At 40.6% G+C, this 20711-nt stretch overlaps 1 protein-coding gene across 1 annotated transcript in view; it reads right to left on the minus strand.

Moving 5' to 3' along the window:
* chst6 (carbohydrate sulfotransferase 6) overlaps positions 1-20711 on the minus strand; it is a 75628-nt gene that overhangs the window by 31072 nt on the left and 23845 nt on the right. The gene's annotated exons all lie outside the window — the stretch shown is intronic.

The raw sequence follows: 20711 nt of genomic DNA on the forward strand, positions 1-20711 counted from the left end.
GACCCTTCTAGCGCTCACTGTGAAAGAATTTTGTGAATAGCTGCTTCCGTTGTCGAGTTATTTGTCATTGTTCGAGGCCTGGTCCTTCGTAAAACAGCACAAAATTCAAGACCTTGTGTGTCTTAGCTCATTGACACCCATTATAAACGTGACAGAAAAGTCAATCATTTTTAAATCGCTCTAGTGTCCTTATTTTTAACACTACAGACAAAAAAAATACATCATTTTATTCAGGAGACCCTTCTAGCGCTCACTGTGAAAGAATTTTGTGAATAGCTGCTTCCGTTGTCGAGTTATTTGTCATTGTTCGAGGCCTGGTCCGTAGTAAAACACAGCACAAAATTCAAGACCTTGCGTGTCTTAGCTCACTGACACCCATTATAAAAGTGACAGAAAAGTCTCTAATTTTTAACACTACAGACAAAAAAATTACATCAGTCTATTCAGGAGACCCTTCTAGCGCTCACTGTGAAAGAATTTTGTGAATTTCTTTTTATTGTGGGAAAAAAAAAACAGCCCCGGTCGGCATGACACTTCACCTTAGCCGCCCACTTTATTAGGAACACTTCTGTTCGTACATACAAACACTCTTCTTAGAGTTTAGAGTTTATTTTATTTTTAAAAGGGACAGTGCACAAATTAAACATTATCCTTGTGGTAAGGACAGATGTCTGTCCCAGGTTATAGCAGTACATGCTAATTTCCGCCTGTAGTCACTTTGTTAATGCTCTTGAATAGCTCTTCTTCATGACGGCTGCTGTCTCAAGCACACACATAATCATTGCATTGAAACATCATTGCAGGTCACACATTCCCGGCCAGCAAACATGCGTGACCGAATTGCTTCGCGCACTGCATCCTCTCACAATTTCCCCCAGGGAATTGTCCGGTCTAGTTGTTATTATTATACATTCCTTTCGGGTGTTTGACACGTCTTTCTCTTTCAAAATTATCTCAAAATCTTCTGTATTTAACGAAGCAAACCTGGCGGCCATGTTTGTTTACAAATTGTCACAGTTGCTTGCTAGCATGGAAGTTTTACATCTCTGACGTGTGACGGCATGTTGTCTTGACAACCATGCGATATCGTAAACCATATTCAACGCTCATTATTATTGGGTAGAGTGATGTAATACACATAGGATAAGCGATATGCTAACAATATTGCATGCTATCAAACCAAATGAATGAAACCCACTAGAAGGGAATAGAATACGTTTTTATTTCATTGAAAAAGTGTCCTGTATGGATAATAATTCTAGATGTCACTTGTGAGGAAATTTAAGAATTGTTCTGATAATTTTTGGGACTTTTTGTTTGTGAATGTGTCTATAGGGGGGTTGAGGACGCTACAGGTAGCCTGCTTAATACAGTTCTTAACCACATGGAAGGTGCAAAGAAATTTGCACGTTTATTGTTTATTGATTTTTCATCAGCTTTTAATTGTATTCAACCTCACATTTTAGCAGACAGACTTTTAAAGACACACAACATTAACCCAGGGCTTATAGCCTGGCTAGTTGACTTTTTAACCTCCAGATCCCAAAGGGTTAAAGTAAATGGTGTCCTATCTGGTAATCTCTTATCCTCTACTGGCTCCCCCCAAGGATGTGTCCTCTCCCCTCTCCTCTTTGTTTTATATACAAATGAATGCCGTTCCCAATATGATGGAAGTCAGATTTTTAAATTTGCGGATGACTCTGTTATTGTCTCTCTTCTGGATGAAAGTGTGATTGAACATGGACCAGTAGTGAAGGATTTCAGCGATTGGTGTAAGTGCTCCTTTTTAAACATAAATGTCTCCAAGACCAAAGAATTAGTCATTGATTTTAGGAAAAAGTGCCCCCCTCTTCCGTCTACTACCATAGATGGTCAACTTGTTGAGATAGTACAAGAGTACAAGTACCTTGGCACAATAATTGACAGCAAGTTATGTTTTGAATCACACTCTGAGGCTGTATGTGCCAAAGCCCATCAGCACATGTACTTTTATCGCAAATTGAGAAATTTTAACATTGATCCCACTTTTATGAGAATGTTTTATTCCTGTTTTATTGAGTCTGTTTTAACCTTCTGTTTTATCTGCTGGTTTGGTTGTTTGTCTATGAGAAACAAAAACAGACTAGAGAGCATTGTCAAGACATGTAGCAAGATTGCTGGCCTCAACTTCCCCACTCTCTCCCACATCTATTCAAACAGAGTGGCAAAGAAGGCCCAATCTATTGCAGCTGATTCTAGCCACCCCTTGTCTTGCCAGTTCAAGCTACTCCCCTCAGGCCGCAGGTACTCCATGCCCAGATGTAGGTCAAATAGACTCAGGAATTCTTTTATCCCATCTTCCATCTCCATTTTAAATAATTTGTCTGAATTATTTTAAATGTATTTTTTTTTAGTTTTATTAATTACTGTGTTTTAGTATTGTGGGTATTTTATGTTTTTGCTGTATTTTTGTGTGTCTTGTCCTGTCTGCTGGCTGCACAAATAATTACCCTTTGGGGACAATAAAGTTACCTTTGACCCTTTTGACCCTTTATAGAATAAAAAGAAAATCACACATTGGCTTGAAGATATGAAGTTTATCTTCTCATGGTGAAAACTTTCTCACTCATTCACTTCACTCACTCATGAAATATATATTCACTACTCAAAGATAAACTTCATATCTTCACACCACTGTGTAATATCCTCTATATGCAGCTCTGGAAAAAAATTAAGAGAGCACTGCAATAATGGTTAGTTTCTCTGGTTTTACTATTTATAGGTATGTGTTTGAGGAGCATGAACATAAACGGGGGAAGCCGGAAGGACCACGTGACAATGGCTGGCTAGAAGACGTGTTTGCACAGAGCTCCTGCTCCTACTCATCTTTAATCATATTTAAGGTAAGTTATTATTATCACTTGGGCTTATTATATTGATTAAGTGGCATAAGAATCTGCGGCAAGAAGAAAAGCTGCCCTTCTGATAACGAGTGATGTTGAAACAGGAGAAAATTAACTCACGAAGAATGACAACTGCTAATACTAGCCAAACTGCAGCTTCGCCATCAACAGGAGGTGAGGCCTCGCCAGCGGAGAACACCGCGGCTCTGATTCGCAAGATGACTCAAAACTTTAGTGACATAATAGAAGCGAAGCTCTCCAAGTTCACAGAGACTCTAGAAAAAATATCCACGACATCAGAAAGCCAGTCGAAACGCATTATCGAGGCAGAACAGAGAGTCTGGGATGTGGAGGACGTGGTGACCGGTCTGGAGGGGAGACTTGCCAAAGCAGAGAAGAAAATAAAGGTAATGGCTGCTAACATAGATGATTTGGAGAACCGGAACAGGCGGGATAACATTCATGTTCTCAGTCTGAAAGAAGGCATGGAAGGAAAATGCCCTGTCCATTTCTTTGAGACTTGGCTGCCCGCTGTGCTTGGCCTAGAAGTGAGTCCTCATGTTAAAAACCGTATTAAAATTGACCGGGTTCACCGGAGCCTGGAGCCACTGTGAAAATTCATATGGCACAGAAAGAAACCTTGGATAAGGATAAAGACTTTACAGTTGCCAGATGATAGTGGGGGTCAGGCACTTCCCAATTTCCTTTATTACAATTGGGCTTGTAATGCCCAAATAATATCAAACTGGTTTAAATGCTTTCTACATCGAGGCGTGCCCCCTGTGGATGCATGGTGTTGCACTCCTTTATCCCTTTCCAGCCTCATTTCGTCCAACATCGGAGAACTCCCAGCGGAGGTTGAAAACAACTCTATTATGGCTAGCACACTCAGGATCTGGCGTGATATCACTAAATACACTGGCCGGAGAGAGTTTTCATCAGCATTACAACCTCAAATTAAAAATAAAGCTTTCCCTTCAGGCATAGGAATTAGTATTTTCAGTGACTGGTATTCCAAGGAACTAAGATCTGTTTCTGATTTATTTGAAAATGGTAATTTTATGTCATTCAGACAAATTCAGAAGAAGTACAAAATACCAAATAACCACTTTTTTGGTTTTCTCCAAGTGAGGCATTTTGTTAAATCATATCTTGCTTTGTATGAAGAGTAAAAAAGAAGTGGGAACCTACTATTACTGTATCTGGCAATGTCCATTAATATCCCTCTGAGTTTTCTGTCCCTCTGAGTTACATGCCCATCCTGAGATCGAGATGCTGAACCTCTTCTGCTCCTCGGACCTGCCTGATCCATCCTGATGCCCTACGTCTAGCTGAAGTCTCATCACATTGCTCCTGTGGAGGACGGCCCCATATGGACAGTCAAAAGTCACACCTGGAGGACGCTCTGGACTCTTACAGTAATGCTTTTATGGCTGAGGACTACAGTTGACTTGCTAACTTTAGGACTGCAGTTGTCATGAACAGTTTTGCACTCAAGTTTCCATCAATGAAGAATTTATAACATCAACGACACTGACTTCATGTTAAAACTGTTAAAAATGTTATAATCACGTTGTCTGTTATCACCCAAATGAGGATGGGTTCCCTTTTGAGTCTGGTTCCTCTCGAGGTTTCTTCCTCATGTCGTCTGAGGGAGTTTTTTCTCACCACTGTCGCCACAGGCTTCATCATTGGGGATAGATTAGGGATAAAATTAGCTCATGTTTAAAGTCATTCAAATTCTGTAAAGCTGCTTTGCGACAATGTCTATTGTTAAAAGCGCGATAAAAATAAACTTGAAGTAAACTTGAATCTCCAGATATTGGAGAAATATTGTGAAGGAGCTTAGCTCAATTTTCCACAAAATGTTGGCTTTAGACCCAGCATTGTTTCTTTGGGGTATAGACCCTTTTCAGTCACGTGACCTTCGTAAACGCGACCACCATTTTGGACATGTAGCGGACTTCGGCTCGAATTGGTTTGAATGCGAGGAAGGCGACAAACGGAGAACATACAAGAAAAAGGAGCGAGATGCAGAAAACACCTTCGCTATCCAGCGACGTAGGGCATTTACAGGGCGAGCAGAGGGAGAAATAACAACAGTAACGACACATTAGCAACGCCGTACAGAAATAACGGTTTATGGCACAGACCCTTTCGGTTCTTGCTCATCTAGCTGCTACAATGACTGCTTAGACTGCAACAATAATACCTAACACACATTTAAGTATCCGTCGTAAAGACGTGAAACTCGTCGAGTGACGAGTGTGTTCATTGATAAGCTAACACAATCTAAAAGTAGACATACCATCACACTGCCCTGGCGCTGTGTACAGTTTACCTTCTATGGTTTGTGCACTCACTATTTGCCATTACTTTCTCCAACCGTTGTGACAGATTACAGGGAACGGCCTGGATTTAAGAGACAAATACATGTTCCTCTTGTTTTGAACACTTATTTGTAGGCAGTGCTTAATTTGTAAAGTGGGAGGTCCGGAGCGCAGAGGATGAGCGGCTCCGGTGCGGAAAAAAAGAGGAGAGGAGAGGAGAGGGGAGGGGGGCTCTGCGCTGCGCTTCTGGGCATGTTTGTAATAACACTGCAAATTAAGTTCATCTGCAGATATTTTGTGGATGTCGTTTCATGAGAGAAATCACCAACAAGACAGATATCAAAATCAGACATTAACACTAAATAAACTTGCATTTTTTTATTTAATTATTATTATTATTATTATTATTATTTTTGTTACATAGTCAAAAGAGGTGTCGGATCACCGGATCCAGTGTAAATAGCTGCCGGAGCCAACGCCCGAGGTTCCGGAGCGCGCTCCGGCTTGCTCCCCCTCAAATTAAGCGCTGTTTGTAGGACACTGCCTCTGATCTGTCCTACAGTCTACCAACAGCAAAGGAACACAACGCTAGCTAATGTCATTAGCTAATAGCTACTACAGAAGAACAGAGGTTACAATGGGTTATTTTAGCCTATTTGGTTACACACTCGCCGCCACAGAATATTAACAGCAATGTAATGCCTTTTCTGGCTAATTTTATTCGTCTTACCTCCAACAAAGTGGTCACTACACAAGCGTTGGTATGCCGCTATCCATCTTCTCCGTCGGTCAGCATCTACCGGGATCCGATAAAATGATAAACCTTGCCTTGTTTGTTGATGGTTACTACATCCAGGTGCACAACAATATAGTGGCATGATGGAAGTCTTGCTGAAAATAAACACTTTCTTTGCTGCCGTTCCTCAATGTTGGCTGTGGTAAACTACTGGTAGTACACGTCCAAAATGGCGGCCGCGTTTGTCGTGACGTCACGTGAAAAGGGTCCATACCTTCGGGACAGCTCTGTTTATCCACTGCACAGCTGACTTTAATGTGTAAACTTCTGCTTTTAGCTCGGTGACGTATTCTGTTCCAGTGGATTCAGGGGAAACCTCCCTCAGTTACACAATGGTACAGAGAAACATTTAAAGTTTGGTGGAATAACCCTGACATTTAATCACAGCTTTCATGCATCATGCCATGCTCTCCACCAGCCTTTCACGTTGCTCTTGGGTGACTTTATGCCCTTGTGGCACAAAAATTCAATCAGCTCAGCTTTGTTTGATGGCTTGTGACCATCCATCTTCCTCTTGAGAACATTCCAGAGGTTTTCAGTGGGGTTCAGGTCTGGAGATTGGGCTGGCCATGACAGGGTTTTGATCTTGTGGGCCTCCATCCACACCTTGATTGACCTGGTTGTGTGGCATGGAGCATTGTCCTGCTGGAAAACCCAATCCTCAGAGAGAGTTAGGGAACATAATCAGAGCAGAAGGAAGCAAGTTTTCTTCCAGCATAGCCTTCTACATGGCTTGATTCATGTGTCCTTCACAAACAAAAGTCTGCCCCATTCCAGCCTTGCTGAAGCACCCCCAGATCATCACCGATCCTCCACCAAATTTCACAATGGGTGTGAGACACTGTGGCTAGTAGGCCTCTCCAGGTCTCTGTCTAACCATTAGATAACCAGGTGATGGGAAAAGCTGAAAATTGGACTCATTAGAGAAGATGACCTTACTCCAGTCCTCTACAGTCCCATCCTTATGGTCTTTAGCACACTTCAGCCTGGTTCTTCTTTGCATCTCATTGATAAAGGGCTTTATTCTAGCTTTGCATGACTTTAATCCTACTTGTTTTGAACTGTCCTTGCCGTGCACTTAGCCCCAACTGCCATTTGTCATTCTTTTTGTAGGTCACTTGATATCATCCTACGCTTGTTGAGTGACATTCGAAGGAGTTGAAGATCTTCCCGGTCAGTGGAGAGTCGCTTTCACCCTCTGTCAGTCTGTAACTTTGTTGTCCCCAGTGTCTGCTGCTTGACCTTGTTCTTATAAACTGCCGTCTTTGAAATTTTGAGGATGGAAACAACCTGACGCTCACCGTATCCCTCTTTCAGTTAAGCCAGAATCGAACCCTTCTTTTTCTCACTCAAAACATTTCTTTTTAACTCTTTTGGCATGAAGAAAATATATTTTTGTTGGTTTCTTTAAACTTTTGATCTCAACACAAAGAAATGAAATCTCACTTGGGAATTTTCGGATCCAGCTGGATCCTTCTTCAGCCGTGATGAACTGTGGCTAAGAAGTGACGTCAGAGCAGCCGACCCTCAACAGAGACAGGGGGAAATACCAACTTCCAGAGATCTACACAAAGCTTGTCAGAGCGCATGTGTGCTCTGACATCACTTCTTAGCCACGGTTCATTACGGCTGAAGAAGGATCCAGCTGGATCCGAAAATTCCCAAGTCAGATTTCATTTCTTTGTGTTGAGATCAAAAGTTTAAAGAAACCATCATTTATGTATTTTACCAACACAGATGAATTTTCATGAATATATTTTTGTCTCATCTCATCTCATTATCTCTAGCCGCTTTATCCTTCTACAGGGTCGCAGGCAAGCTGGAGCCTATCCCAGCTGACTACGGGTGAAAGGCGGGGTTCACCCTGGACAAGTCGCCAGGTCATCACAGGGCTGACACATAGACACAGACAACCATTCACACTCACATTCACACCTACGCTCAATTTAGAGTCACCAGTTAACCTAACCTGCATGTCTTTGGACTGTGGGGGAAACCGGAGCACCTGGAGGAAACCCACGCGGACACGGGGAGAACATGCAAACTCCACACAGAAAGGCCCTCGCCGGCCCCGGGGCTCGAACCCAGGACCTTCTTGCTGTGAGGCGACAGCGCTAACCACTACACCACCGTGCCGCCCATATATTTTTGTATTTCAGTTAAATTTAAGGTACTTTGAACACTGTTTTTGCCATCCAAACTGGTCCTATTGCAAGAGGGTAGTGATGAACACAACAATGGTTTTTATATTTTTCCTCGTAAAATAAGATTTGGTTCAGGTGATCACCTCATCAGTACCTCATTCAGTAAAATGAGGTGTGTTTGTGTTGGAATTCCAGCACAGACAATTGAATGGTGTGTGTGTGTGTGTATATATATATATATATATATATATATATATATATATATATATATATATACAGTTAGGTCCATTTGGACACTGACACAAATTTTGTTTTTTTACCTGTTTACTGAAACATATTCAAGTTATAGTTATATAATGGACATGGGCATAAAGTCCAGACTTTCAGCTTTCATTTGAGGGGATCCACATTAAAATTGGATGAAGGGTTTAGGAGTTTCAGCTCCTTAACATGTGCCACCCTGTTTTTAAAGGGACCAAAAGTAATTGGACAATTGACTCAAAGGCTATTACATGGGCAGGTGTGGGCAATTCCTTCGTTATGTCATTCTCAATTAAGCAGATAAAAGGCCTGGAGTTGATTTGAGGTGTGGTGCTTGCATTTGGAAGATTTTGCTGTGAAGAAAACATGCGGTCAAAGGAGCTCTCCATGCAGGTGAAACAAGCCATCCTTAAACTGCGAAAACAGAAAAAACCCATCCGAGAAATTGCTACAATATTAGGAGTGGCAAAATCTACAGTTTGGTACATCCTGAGAAAGCAAGAAAGAAAGCACTGGTGAACTCATCAATGCAAAAAGACCTGAACGCCCACAGAAGACAACAGTGGTGGATGATCGCAGAATAATTTCCATGGTTAAGAGAAACCCCTTCACAACAGCCAGCCAAGTGAACAACACTCTCCAGGAGGTAGGCGTATCAATATCCAAATCTACCATAAAGAGAAGACTGCATGAAAGTAAATACAGAGGGTTCACTGCATGGTGCAAGCCACTCATAAGCCTCAAGAATAAAAAGGCTAGATTGGACTTTGCTAAAAAATATCTAAAAAAGCCAGCACAGTTCTGGAAGAACATTCTTTGGACAGATGAAACCAAGATCAACCTCTACCAGGATGATGGCAAGAAAAAAGTATGGTGAAGGCGTGGTACAGCTCATGATCCAAAGCATACCACATCATCTGTAAAACACGACGGAGGCAGTGTGATGGCTTGGGCATGCATGGCTGCCAGTGGCACTGGGTCACTAGTGTTTATTGATGATGTGACACAGGACAGAAGCAGCCGGATGAATTCTGAGGTATTCAGAGACATACTGTGTGCTCAAATCCAGCCAAATCCAGCCAAACTGATTGGTCGGCGTTTCATAATACAGATGGACAATGACCCAAAACATAAAGCCAAAGCAACCCAGGAGTTTATTAAAGCAAAGAAGTGGAATATTCTTGAATGGCCAAGTCAGTCACCTGATCTCAACCCAATTGAGCAGCATTTCACTTGTTAAAGACTAAACTTCAGACAGAAAGGCCCACAAACAAACAGCAACTGCAAACCGCTGCAGTAAAGGCCTGGAAGAGCATTAAAAAGGAGGAAACACAGCGTCTGGTGATGTCCATGAGTTCAAGACTTCAGGCAGTCATTGCCAACAAAGGGTTTTCAACCAAGTATTAGAAATGAACATTTTATTTACAATTATTTAATTTGTCTAATTACTTTTGAGCCCCTGAAATGAAGGGATTGTGTTTAAAAAATGCTTTAGTTCCTCACATTTTTATGCAATCATTTTGTTCAACCCACTGAATTAAAGCTGAAAGTCTGAACTTCAACTGCATCTGAATTGTTTTGTTCACAATTCATTGTGGTAATGTACAGAACCAAAATTAGAAAAATGTTGTCTCTGTCCAAATATTTATGGACCTAACTGTATATATGGGCTGCACGGTGGTGTAGTGGTTAGCGCTGTCGCCTCACAGCAAGAAGGTCCGGGTTTGAGCCCAGCGGCCGGCGAGGGCCTTTCTGTGTGGAGTTTGCATGTTCTCCCCGTGTCTGCGTGGGTTTCCTCCGGGCGCTCCGGTTTCCTCCAAAGACATGCAGGTTAGGATAATTGGTGGCTCTAAATTGACTGTAGGTGTGAATGGTTGTGTGTCTCTGTGTGTCACCCTGTGATAATCTGGCGACTTGTCCACAGTGAACCCCGCCTCTCACCCATAGTCAGCTGGGATAGGCTCCAGCTCACCTGCAACCCTGTAGGACAGGATAAGTGGCTACAGATGATGGATGGATATATATATATATATATATATATATATATATATATATATATATATATATATATATATATATATATATATATATATTCACTGGCCACTTTAATAGAAACTTGTTCTTGATTGTAAGATCCCTGTTCTTGGCTACAGGAGTGGAACCCAATTTGTTCTTCTGCTGTTGCATGCTGAGATGCTTTTCTGCTCACCGCGGTTGTAAAGAGTGATTATATGAGTTACTATATCCTTCCAATCTGTCCATTTCCCTCTGACCCTCTCTTATCAACAAGGCGTTTGTTTCCACCCACAGAACTGTCGCTCACTCACTCAGTGTTTTTTGTTTTCTGCACCATTCTGTGTAACTCTAGAGACTGTTGTGTGTGAAAACCCCAGGAGATCAGCAGCTTCTGAAATACTCAAACCAGTCCATCTGGATCAAACCAACACCCAGACCACAGTGAGAGAAAGTCACACTGTGAGATCACAGTTTTTCCCGTTCTGATGTTTGAACATTGTGAACATTAACTGAAGCTCCTGATTTGTATCTGCGTGATTTGATGCGTCGTGCTGCTGTGGAGGAATCGGCAGATTACAGAAAACAGCTGCAGGTGGATGTAGGGGTGTTCCTAATAAAGTGGCTGGTGAGTGTACATTCACTGTCTGTATAATATGTGTGTTGCTTTGCGCCTGGCATAACTTCTAATATGATATGATTTCATTTCAGGCAAAAATACTGTAGATTGATTATTTTAAAGCCTTGGGAACTAATTTTTTTTATTATTTACATTACCTTCAATTTCAATCTAACTACAGCTCCTGTTTTAAATAATAAATAAGTTATAAATATCCTATCATATAAATATAACTCATTTAAAGAGATTAGAGATGATGAAGGATTTGTTTATATATGTTGTGTTGTGTTGCACCATTAAATTTAAAACAATACAATTAAAGCGGCTAGAGATAATGAGATGAGATGAAGAACATTTCACTTTTGGTGCAAGTGGATTTATTGTGGACGGCTCCATTTTTTCCAGAAACAGTTTGTTCTCATCCCTACTTCAGTGTTTAACCTGACTGGGATTCTTGTGTCGTAAACACTGTTGTGCACTCCTCCCGGGACTTGGTTTCCCAAGCTGCTCATGCTGGACATCCTATTAACACACTCACTACTGTTTATTATCACTCTTCTGCACCTGTGCACTGTGATCTATGATGATGTATAAGTGGACTATCCGGTGTCACACAGAGGAGTTCTGTTCACATGGCGTCTGCTCCTGGACTGTTCTTTAGGAATCTAAATATAAATCTCCATCTGGATGTGCATTGTTTAAAAACACACTCTGTATCTCAGTAAACCCGAGATGTATCCATCAGAGACAACAGCATGTTAAAAGGTGCTCTCGTCCTCAGCTCTACTCAGGTGGGATTAGTTTATCAGGAGGTGGCGTTGGATGGAGTGGGTTGTATTTTCTACAAACTCACATCTCTGTCAGGTGGTCATATGATCACGCTCCACTCACAACATGGCATCCGAGCAGATGAAGAGATGTTTGAGTCGAGTCAAGTGGAGACGCCGGCTTTTATTTCAGTTTTGGTGCAAAGCGAAGTTCCAGGAATGATTTGAAAAGACAGATAAAGAGAATCACAACATTTACAGTGGAGTGCCTTTTCTCCAGCAGCCATTTTCATGACATTAATTCTCATTAGGAGGCGTTTAATATCTCATTCTCTCCATGACATTATACACTGTGTGCACAATTATTAGGCAAGTGAGTACTCTGACCCTACCATTATTTCTATGCATGTTTTCTAACCGCAAGCTAGATACACTTGAATGCTAATTGGATTTAAGCATTCTCAGGTTGTATTTATTTGTGTAATGAGGGAGGGTGTGACCTAAAGTCATTAATACCCTATATTAAGGTGTGCATAATTATTAGGCAGCTTCTTTATCTCAGGCAAAATGGGCCAAAAAAGAGATTTAACAGACACTGAAAAGACTAAAATTGTAAAATGCCTATCAGAGGGATGCAGCACTCTTGAAATAGCTAAGCTATAGAAATGTGAGCACAGAACAATCAAACGTTTTGTTGCAAATAGTCAACAGGGTCGCAAAAAATGTGTGGAGAAGAAAAGACACAAATTAACCGCAAAAGACTTGAGAAGGATTAAACATGAAGCTACCAGGAACCCATTATCCTCCAGTGCCACAATATTCTAGAACTGCAACCGACCTGGAGTGTCCAGAAGGACAAGGTGTTCGGTGCTCAGAGACATGGCCAAGGTAAGGAAGGCTGAAACACGACCACCACTAAACAAAACTCACAAGTTGAAATGTCAAGATTGGGCCAAGAAATATCTGAAGACAGATTTTCCAAAGGTTTTATGGACGGATGAAATGAGAGTGACTCTGGATAGACCAGATGGATGGGCCCATAGCTGGATAACTAATGGACACAGGGCACTTTGACTCAGGCCCTGTCCACACGGCAACGGATTCAGGTGACTCCGATACAATTGCTTATCGTTTAGGCCTGGCGTCCACACGGCACCGGCGTTTTGGGTGCCCAAAACGCAACCTTTTTGAGAACGGGTTCCAGAGTGGAAAGATCTGGCAACGTTGCCGTTGTGAAGTCGTCTGGATGAGTAGAACGGATTTGTTTACGATGACGTCACAACCACATGACTGTGAGTGCTTCACGCCAGGTAGAGGTGTAACGAATATCACCAGGATATCACCAGGAAAAAGCCTTACAGAGCACTAGTGAGAGTGAAACACGAGCTTGGATATTATTATTATTATTATTATTATTATTATTATGTTGAGTGTTAGTTCACAGTAGTAATGCAAGAAGCAGAATAGTGACAGTAATAGTGAAGCAAAAACATGCAATTGTACAAACACTGCAGCTCTACAGCAAAATATTCATTTATGAAATGGTCTGATTCTTAACACCAGTAGTGCCAATGATCTTCTCATTGCGATGCGAGTTGTCAACAAATCCTATAACTTGGTTCATGAAACGCGCTTACAAAATATTTTCACTGTGAATATTTATTGTGTAATGGTGCAATCCCGCCAGCAAAAATAGGGAAAAAAAGGAGCGATCTCACCTCTTCAGATGTTGATTTAAGTCCGACAATACATTCCTCAAAAAGGGCGTAGAGGAGCAAATTAATCCAATTTATTCCGGACCATTAAAGACGCCGCCTTCCGCGTAGAATCATACGTCATCCTCGCCGCCATATTGGATAGGTCAAAGCGGAGAATAAAGATTCATGTGCTGCCTTTAACTGTACCAACAGGTTTACCGTCCAAACGAGATCACATGGAATTACCTTTCACAGGTGAGAAACAAATTAATCCATCAACGTGTAGTATTCAATTTATTCCGGACCATTAAAGACGCCGCCTTCCGCGTAGAATCATACGTCATCCTCGCCACCATATTGGAGAGGTCAAAGCGGAGAATAAAGATTAGCTGCGTTTAACTGTACCAACAGGTTTACCGTCCAAACGAGATCACATGGGATTACCTTTCACAGGTGAGACTGGAAAAATACTTTTCATTGTATTTGGTCATTATAATGTAACTTTACAAACAGATTTTCCTGACTTTGTGGCTAATATGAAGTCTCGTGCATTATGCGCATGCGTCCTTCTTCTATTGTTCTGGTGTCTCCGAAGGGACCGTCTTACAGCGCCCCTAGAGGTGTGGCATGTGTATTGCATCGTTTTCAGCAAGCGTTGCGTTGCCATATGGACCTGATATTTTACTGATTGTTGCCCATTTAGACGCGATATATTTTTAAATAACATCTTGTTGCCGTTGTCGTGTGGATGTAGCCTCAGACACCAGCAAGGTGGTGGAGGGGTAATGGCATGGGCTGCTATTATTAAGGATGAGCTAGTTTGACCATTTCAGGTTGAAGATGGACTTAACATCAACTCCCAAACCTACTGCCAGTTTCTAAAAGATACATTCTTCAAGCAGTGGTATGGGAAGAAGTCTGCATCATTCAAGAAGGCCATGATTGTTATGCAGAACAATGCACCATCACATGCACCCAAGTACTCCACTGCTTGGCGAGCCCGCAAAGGCCTTAAAGATGACAAAGTAATGACATGGCCCCCTTCCTCACCTGACTTAAACCCTATTGAGTAGTTGTGGCCCCTTCTTAAGCATGAGATTTACAGCGAGGGAAGACAATACACCACTCTGAATAGCATTTGGGAGGCCGTGGTTGCTCCTGCACAAAAAGTTGATCGTCAACAAATCAAAAAACTAACAGACTGGATGGAAGGCTCATGGCAGTTATTGAAAAGAAGGGTGGCTATATTGGTCACTGAATATTTTTGAAATGCTAGAAGTGTTTATTTGTTAATTCTGAGTTGTTTATTTGTTACACTGAAAATTAAAATAAACAAGTGAGATGGGAAACTTTAAGCTTTTCATTTAGTTGCATAATAATTCTGCACACTAAATGTTGCCTAATAATTCTGCACACTTGTATATTCCCCTGAGAAGGCCTAAACTCCCCTTTCCTTTGTTAATCATTCTGGTTTTAGGTTTATTAACAATTTGGATTGACTGAGAGCACTGTATTTGTTCAACGATAAAATTAATCATCAGGAATACAACTTGCCTAATAATTGTGCACACAGTGTACACATGAAGCTGACTGAAAGATAACTCATGTCTCCTGAAGATTTGGGAAAGTATTTTTGGGATTGCATTTGCACAACAAATACAGTGTGGATTAGGGGCTAATTTCATAAATATATTATTGATATTAGTGTGATTATGGTTTGAGAAGAAAAAGTGTGTTTTACTTTCTGTATATACTGTCAACAAATCCACCCAAAAAACCCTCCCACAGGTCATTCCAACCCACAGTTTCCGTTTTAGCAATGACAAAGTTCCTGCATTCAGCACAAAACTAAAAACAGCAGATTTTTAAAAGATGTTTTAATTATTAACTCTAGAGTTATACAATTTTAACTGTAATTATAATGAGAGAACAACAAAATACATAAAACACATGGCAAAAACAAAAGAACTGGGCAACTGAGGAAAACACACACAAAACATTTCCAGCTGTAAGAGGAAAGTGTGTGTGCATCCTGTCCATGCAGCCTTATGTCCTGTGTGCGCGCGTGTGTGACAGAGAGAGAGAGAGAGAGAGAGAGTGTTGAAGGGCACATTAGAGACACTGTTCACTTTATAGGGAGGGAACAGTGAAGTCACTTCATGAGATCATGTTCTAGAAAACACAGAATAACTCTGAGCCTAGAATGTGTGTGTGTGTGTGTGTGTGTGTGTGTGTGTGTGTGTGTGTGTGTGTGTGTGTGAAACGGATTGGAAAAACAAATAGTGCAGCAAATAGAACAAACTATTAACATGTATGTACACACACACACGGACAGAGAGAGAGAGAGACAGACAGACAGACAGACAGACAGACAGAGAGTTTCCTGGACAGGTTTCTTGTCTGTGTTCTCACTCCAGGAATCATTATGGAATACAGTGTGATTCTTCTCACACTTTCATTCAGCACTTAATCCTGATCCATGCAGATACACCCAGGATCAGAGGTGGACAGTAACGAAGTACCTTTACTCGAGTACTGTACTTAAGTACACTGAGTATCTGTACTTCACTTGAGTATTATATTTTTTGGAAACTTATGACTTTAACTTCACTACATTTGAAAGGCAAATATCGTACTTTTCACTCCACTACGTTTCTATCAAGGTCTTCATTACTCGTTACTATGAAGCAGCTTAGAAAGTAGATGTTTTTTTTCTTTTCTTTTCTAAATTGTGATTGGTTTTTTTCGCAGGTGACACTGAGACAGTCTATCAGTAATCACTCGGGTCACGTCACGGCCATAGACTGTATAAAATCAAGTTCAGTGATTTCTCCGCAGGATTCTTTAACACAATCAGTTGATGGCAGAATGAAAGGAGGCGGTTCTTCTGGGGAACGCACGCACTCATGGCTATAGCTAGAACCCATGTTTCAGTTTTCTGAAAGGATTAAAGATTTGTTTAGTCTTAAACATTTGCTTTGTTTGCCGAAAACGGAGCACATCACGGCCTACAAAAACTCGCCGTCCAACCTGCGGAAGCATATTGAGGGATATAAACATTTTATCCCAAGAGAAAGCTTGCAATGAAGTTGTCTGTGCTTTTAGAGCTAGCGATAATGTTGCAGTAGCTGTGCAGTCTGGTTAGTCACATGACTTTCCATGGACTTGCCCACCAAGTTGCCATCACCGTGTCCACGGCTAACCTTAACACATTAACACAGTTAACTTGGACACTGTTAGTTAGCATGTAAAAATGGAGTTACACCAACATGAATAACATTAACTTATCTGAAGTCCTTTCAGAAATGTTTTAGCATAATCTTGCCAAATAAACAAAATGTAGAAATCTCTCTTTTCTAGTAACGTTAGCTACCCAATATGATTTTGAGTTTGAAAAGATTTTGCTAGCATGTCAGGTGGAGCTTCATTGACTAGCTAGCTTAACGTTAAACCACCATGATTCCACAGGCAGATTCATACGTGCATGAATACAGACACTTGTGCATGTGAGACCTGTGAGATGGACAGTATTGTACTAGTCAGTCACAACAAGTTGCTGGAATTTTTTGTTTTGATTTCAGATGATGGTCTTTTGTCTTGTTTAAAGCAGTGTTGCTGTTGGGCCGTTATTAAGCTCGAGGTGTGGATCTGGGTTTTAATCAGGTTGGATTGTCCTTTTTATTTTCTGAGCAAGCTGCATTTACAGCTATTCCACTGTCTTCCTGATTAACATACACACGTGTGCACACACTACCAGAGCCGGGTCAGAACACTACCATGCTGCTTTGTGTGGGTGGGGAGGAGTGTGACAATTTAAAAAAAATATGAAAAGACAACGGTTCTTTTTCAGTTCAGTTGTGTTTCATTTTGTAACGTTCTACCAGGTGTTTATTCTACAGGTTAGTCAGTAAATCCAGTCGGTTGCTTCAGAGGCATTTGGTTTTGTAAGTGTTATGGCAATAATACAACAATGTGTTGACAGAAAATGTACTTAAGTATTTTTAAAAGCAAGTACTTCAGTACTTTAACTTAAGTAAAAATTTGACTGCACAACTTTCACTTGTATTTGACCAGCGGGATCTGTACTTTGACTTAAGTAATGAAGTTGGGTACTTTGTCCACCTCTGCTCTGGATTAGACAACAGTGCATTACAGAGCCAACACACACACACCTGGTAATTTATCATATCCAATATGTTTCTGGCATGTTTTAGGGAGGAAACCCACATGGACATGGGGAGAACATGCACAGAAGCTCCACACAGACAGCAACCCGAGCCCAAGATCAAACCCAGAACCTGAGACAACACCACCACCCCATAAAACATTTCTTGGAATGAAAAGCCTTCTTTTATCCTAACAAAACCAAATCCCTGAGTTCCTGAAATGATCTGAGGGTACATCCTGATGATGTGCAGCAACCTGATTTCTGATTTAGACAAAGCAGTGCTTTAAATGAGATTAGATTAGAAATATGAGTGCTTTACTGTCATTCCAGCATTAAACAAGTAAAAAGGAGAATAAAATGGGGTTCCGTTACAGAATGCAGTCGAACATCTGAAAGTGCACAATGGACAAGACCACAGAGAGACACTGGGTGGGAACATGTACGAGGAAGACAATATAACAAACACACCCTGAGATAATAAACACACATTGGTGGCATGATGTCAACTCATGTCATAACATGATGCTCACCTGCATCTGATTTAGTGCCTCCGCTAAATTTAGTGCTCATTGTGTGAATGCAGCTGAACCGTCATCTAAAATCCACCAGTAGGATGTTATGAGTTTGCATACCACTGTCACACTGTTGGAAATCAAGTTCTCCTTTCCTCCCTCACACATTCATACAAAACAATCAGCATGAAGATCACGAGGTGTTCACTGTCTCACGTTAGTACAGCAGCATATCTGAGAATAAAGCCATGAAAAACATTCCTGTCAGTCAGGTTTTAAACACGGGCCAGTGACCACATTTGGGATGCCCCCAGTATCTTGATAAAAATCTAGCATGTCTGAGTTTTCTCACCATTCCTACACCATTTTCCTCAATTGACCCTCCTAATTGTGACGTAAACAACAAGTGGCTGACGTCAGACTCATAGTGTCACCAGTCTCATTACATTTACAGCAGACACTTTTATCCAGGGCGACGTACAACACACCCAAAGCAGCCTGGGGTTTGGTGCCTTCAAGGGCACTTCAGCCAATCCTGCTGGTCCAGGCAAGGCAAGGCAAGTTTATTTATATAGCACATTTCATACACAATGGCAGTTCAATGTACTTTACAGAAGCAAAAACAAAAACAGTAAACAACAGAGAAATAAAATTACATAAAATAATTTTATTTTTAATCTAAAACAATTAATTAAAAGAATTAAAAGAAAATAATAAGAATTAAACAATAGTAGAAATAAAATAATAAAATGCCAAAAAGAAAAAAGGAGAAAAAGAAAAAGAAACCAGCGGAATAAAATAGAATAAAATTAAAGTAAATTTAAAACATGCAGAGAAAGTAAAGATTATAAAAAATGTAAAAACATTAATTATTTAACAGAAAGCATCTGAGAACAGCTTGGTCTTTAACCTAGATTTGAAGCTGCCAACAGCAGGAGCATTTTTAATGTCCTCTGGCAGTTGGTTCCATAGCTGTACTGCATAGTAGCTAAAAGCTGCTTCACCACACTTTGTTTTAACAACTGGTTTTAATAGTAAATTTTTCTGCTGCGATCTGGTAGATCTGATTGGGTTAGGCCGCTGCAACATATCAGAGAGGTAATTGGGCCCTGTACCATTTAGAGATTTGTACACCAGCAGCAATACTTTAAAGTCAATTCTGTAGCTTACTGGAAGCCAGTGAAGGGACCTTAGAATTGGGGTAATGCGCTCTGTTCTTTTTGTTCGTGTGAGAACCCTCACCGCTGCATTTTGAACCAGCTGAAGTCGTTTGATGGTCTTTTTTGGCAGGCCTGTGAAAAGGCCATTGCAGTAATCAACCCTACTAGAGATGAAGGCATGTATTAGTTTTTCCAGATCATTTTTTGACATAAGTCCTCTTAGTTTGGAAATGTTTTTTAGGTGATAAAATGCCGTTTTAGTGATTGCTTTCATGTGACTGTCAAAGTTTAGCTCGCTGTCAATGAAAACACCAAGATTTTTAACCATTTCTTTAGTTTTAATCCCTTTTGTGTCAAGAATAGTGGTAATCCTGAGTCTTTCATCTTTTTTCCAAATAGAATTACTTCTGTTTTATCTGTGTTCAACTGGAGAAAATTTTATGACATCCAGCTATTGATTTGATCGATGCACTGGTAGAGACATTCAAGGGGGGCATAGTCATTTGGTGATAGAGCAAAATAAATTTGGGTATCATCTGCATAGCAGTGATACAAAATTGAATTTTTATTGATAATTTGCCCAAGTGGGAGCATATAAAGGTTGAAAAGTAATGGTCCAAGAATCGACCCCTGGGGGACACCACAGGTCAAGGGCATTGACGTTGAGGAACAATTTCCCAGGGTAACAAAGAAGCTTCTATCTTTTAAGTATGATTTTAACCAATTGATAACTTTACCAGTCAATCCAACCCAGTGTTCAAGTCGATATAGCAGTATGTTGTGATCAACAGTATCAAAAGCTGCACTGAGGTCCAGTAATACCAGGACCGATGTTCTGCCTGCATCAGTATTAAGACATAGGTCATTTATAACTTTAATCAGCGCTGTTTCAGTGCTATGATTGGCACGAAATCCTGACTGAAAATTATCAAAACGGCTGTTTGATATCAAGAAGGCAGTTAATTGATTGAAGACAATTTTTTCCAGGATTTTCCCAATGAATGGTAGATTTGATATTGGCCTGTAGTTATTTAACACTGAAGGATCCAGATTATTTTTTTTAAGAAAGGGCTTTACAACAGCTTTTTTTAGGGACACAGGAACAATGCCAGTCTCCAGGGATGTATTTATAATTTGAAGCACATCTGTAATTATAAGATGAAGAACAGACTTAAAAAAGTTGGTGGGCAGAATGTCCAGTTCAGATGTTGAAGAACTGAGATTTTGTACAGTTTTTTCAAGAGTCTCATAATCAATTAAACAAAATTCTGACATTGTGTTGAAGTTATCTATCTGTGTCATTGGTGATTGCAGTTTTTCAATTTTTTGCAACTGAGATATATTATGAGAAATATTCTGCCT

Source organism: Neoarius graeffei, chromosome 8 (assembly GCF_027579695.1).
Source record: "Neoarius graeffei isolate fNeoGra1 chromosome 8, fNeoGra1.pri, whole genome shotgun sequence".
Taxonomy (NCBI): domain Eukaryota; kingdom Metazoa; phylum Chordata; class Actinopteri; order Siluriformes; family Ariidae; genus Neoarius; species Neoarius graeffei.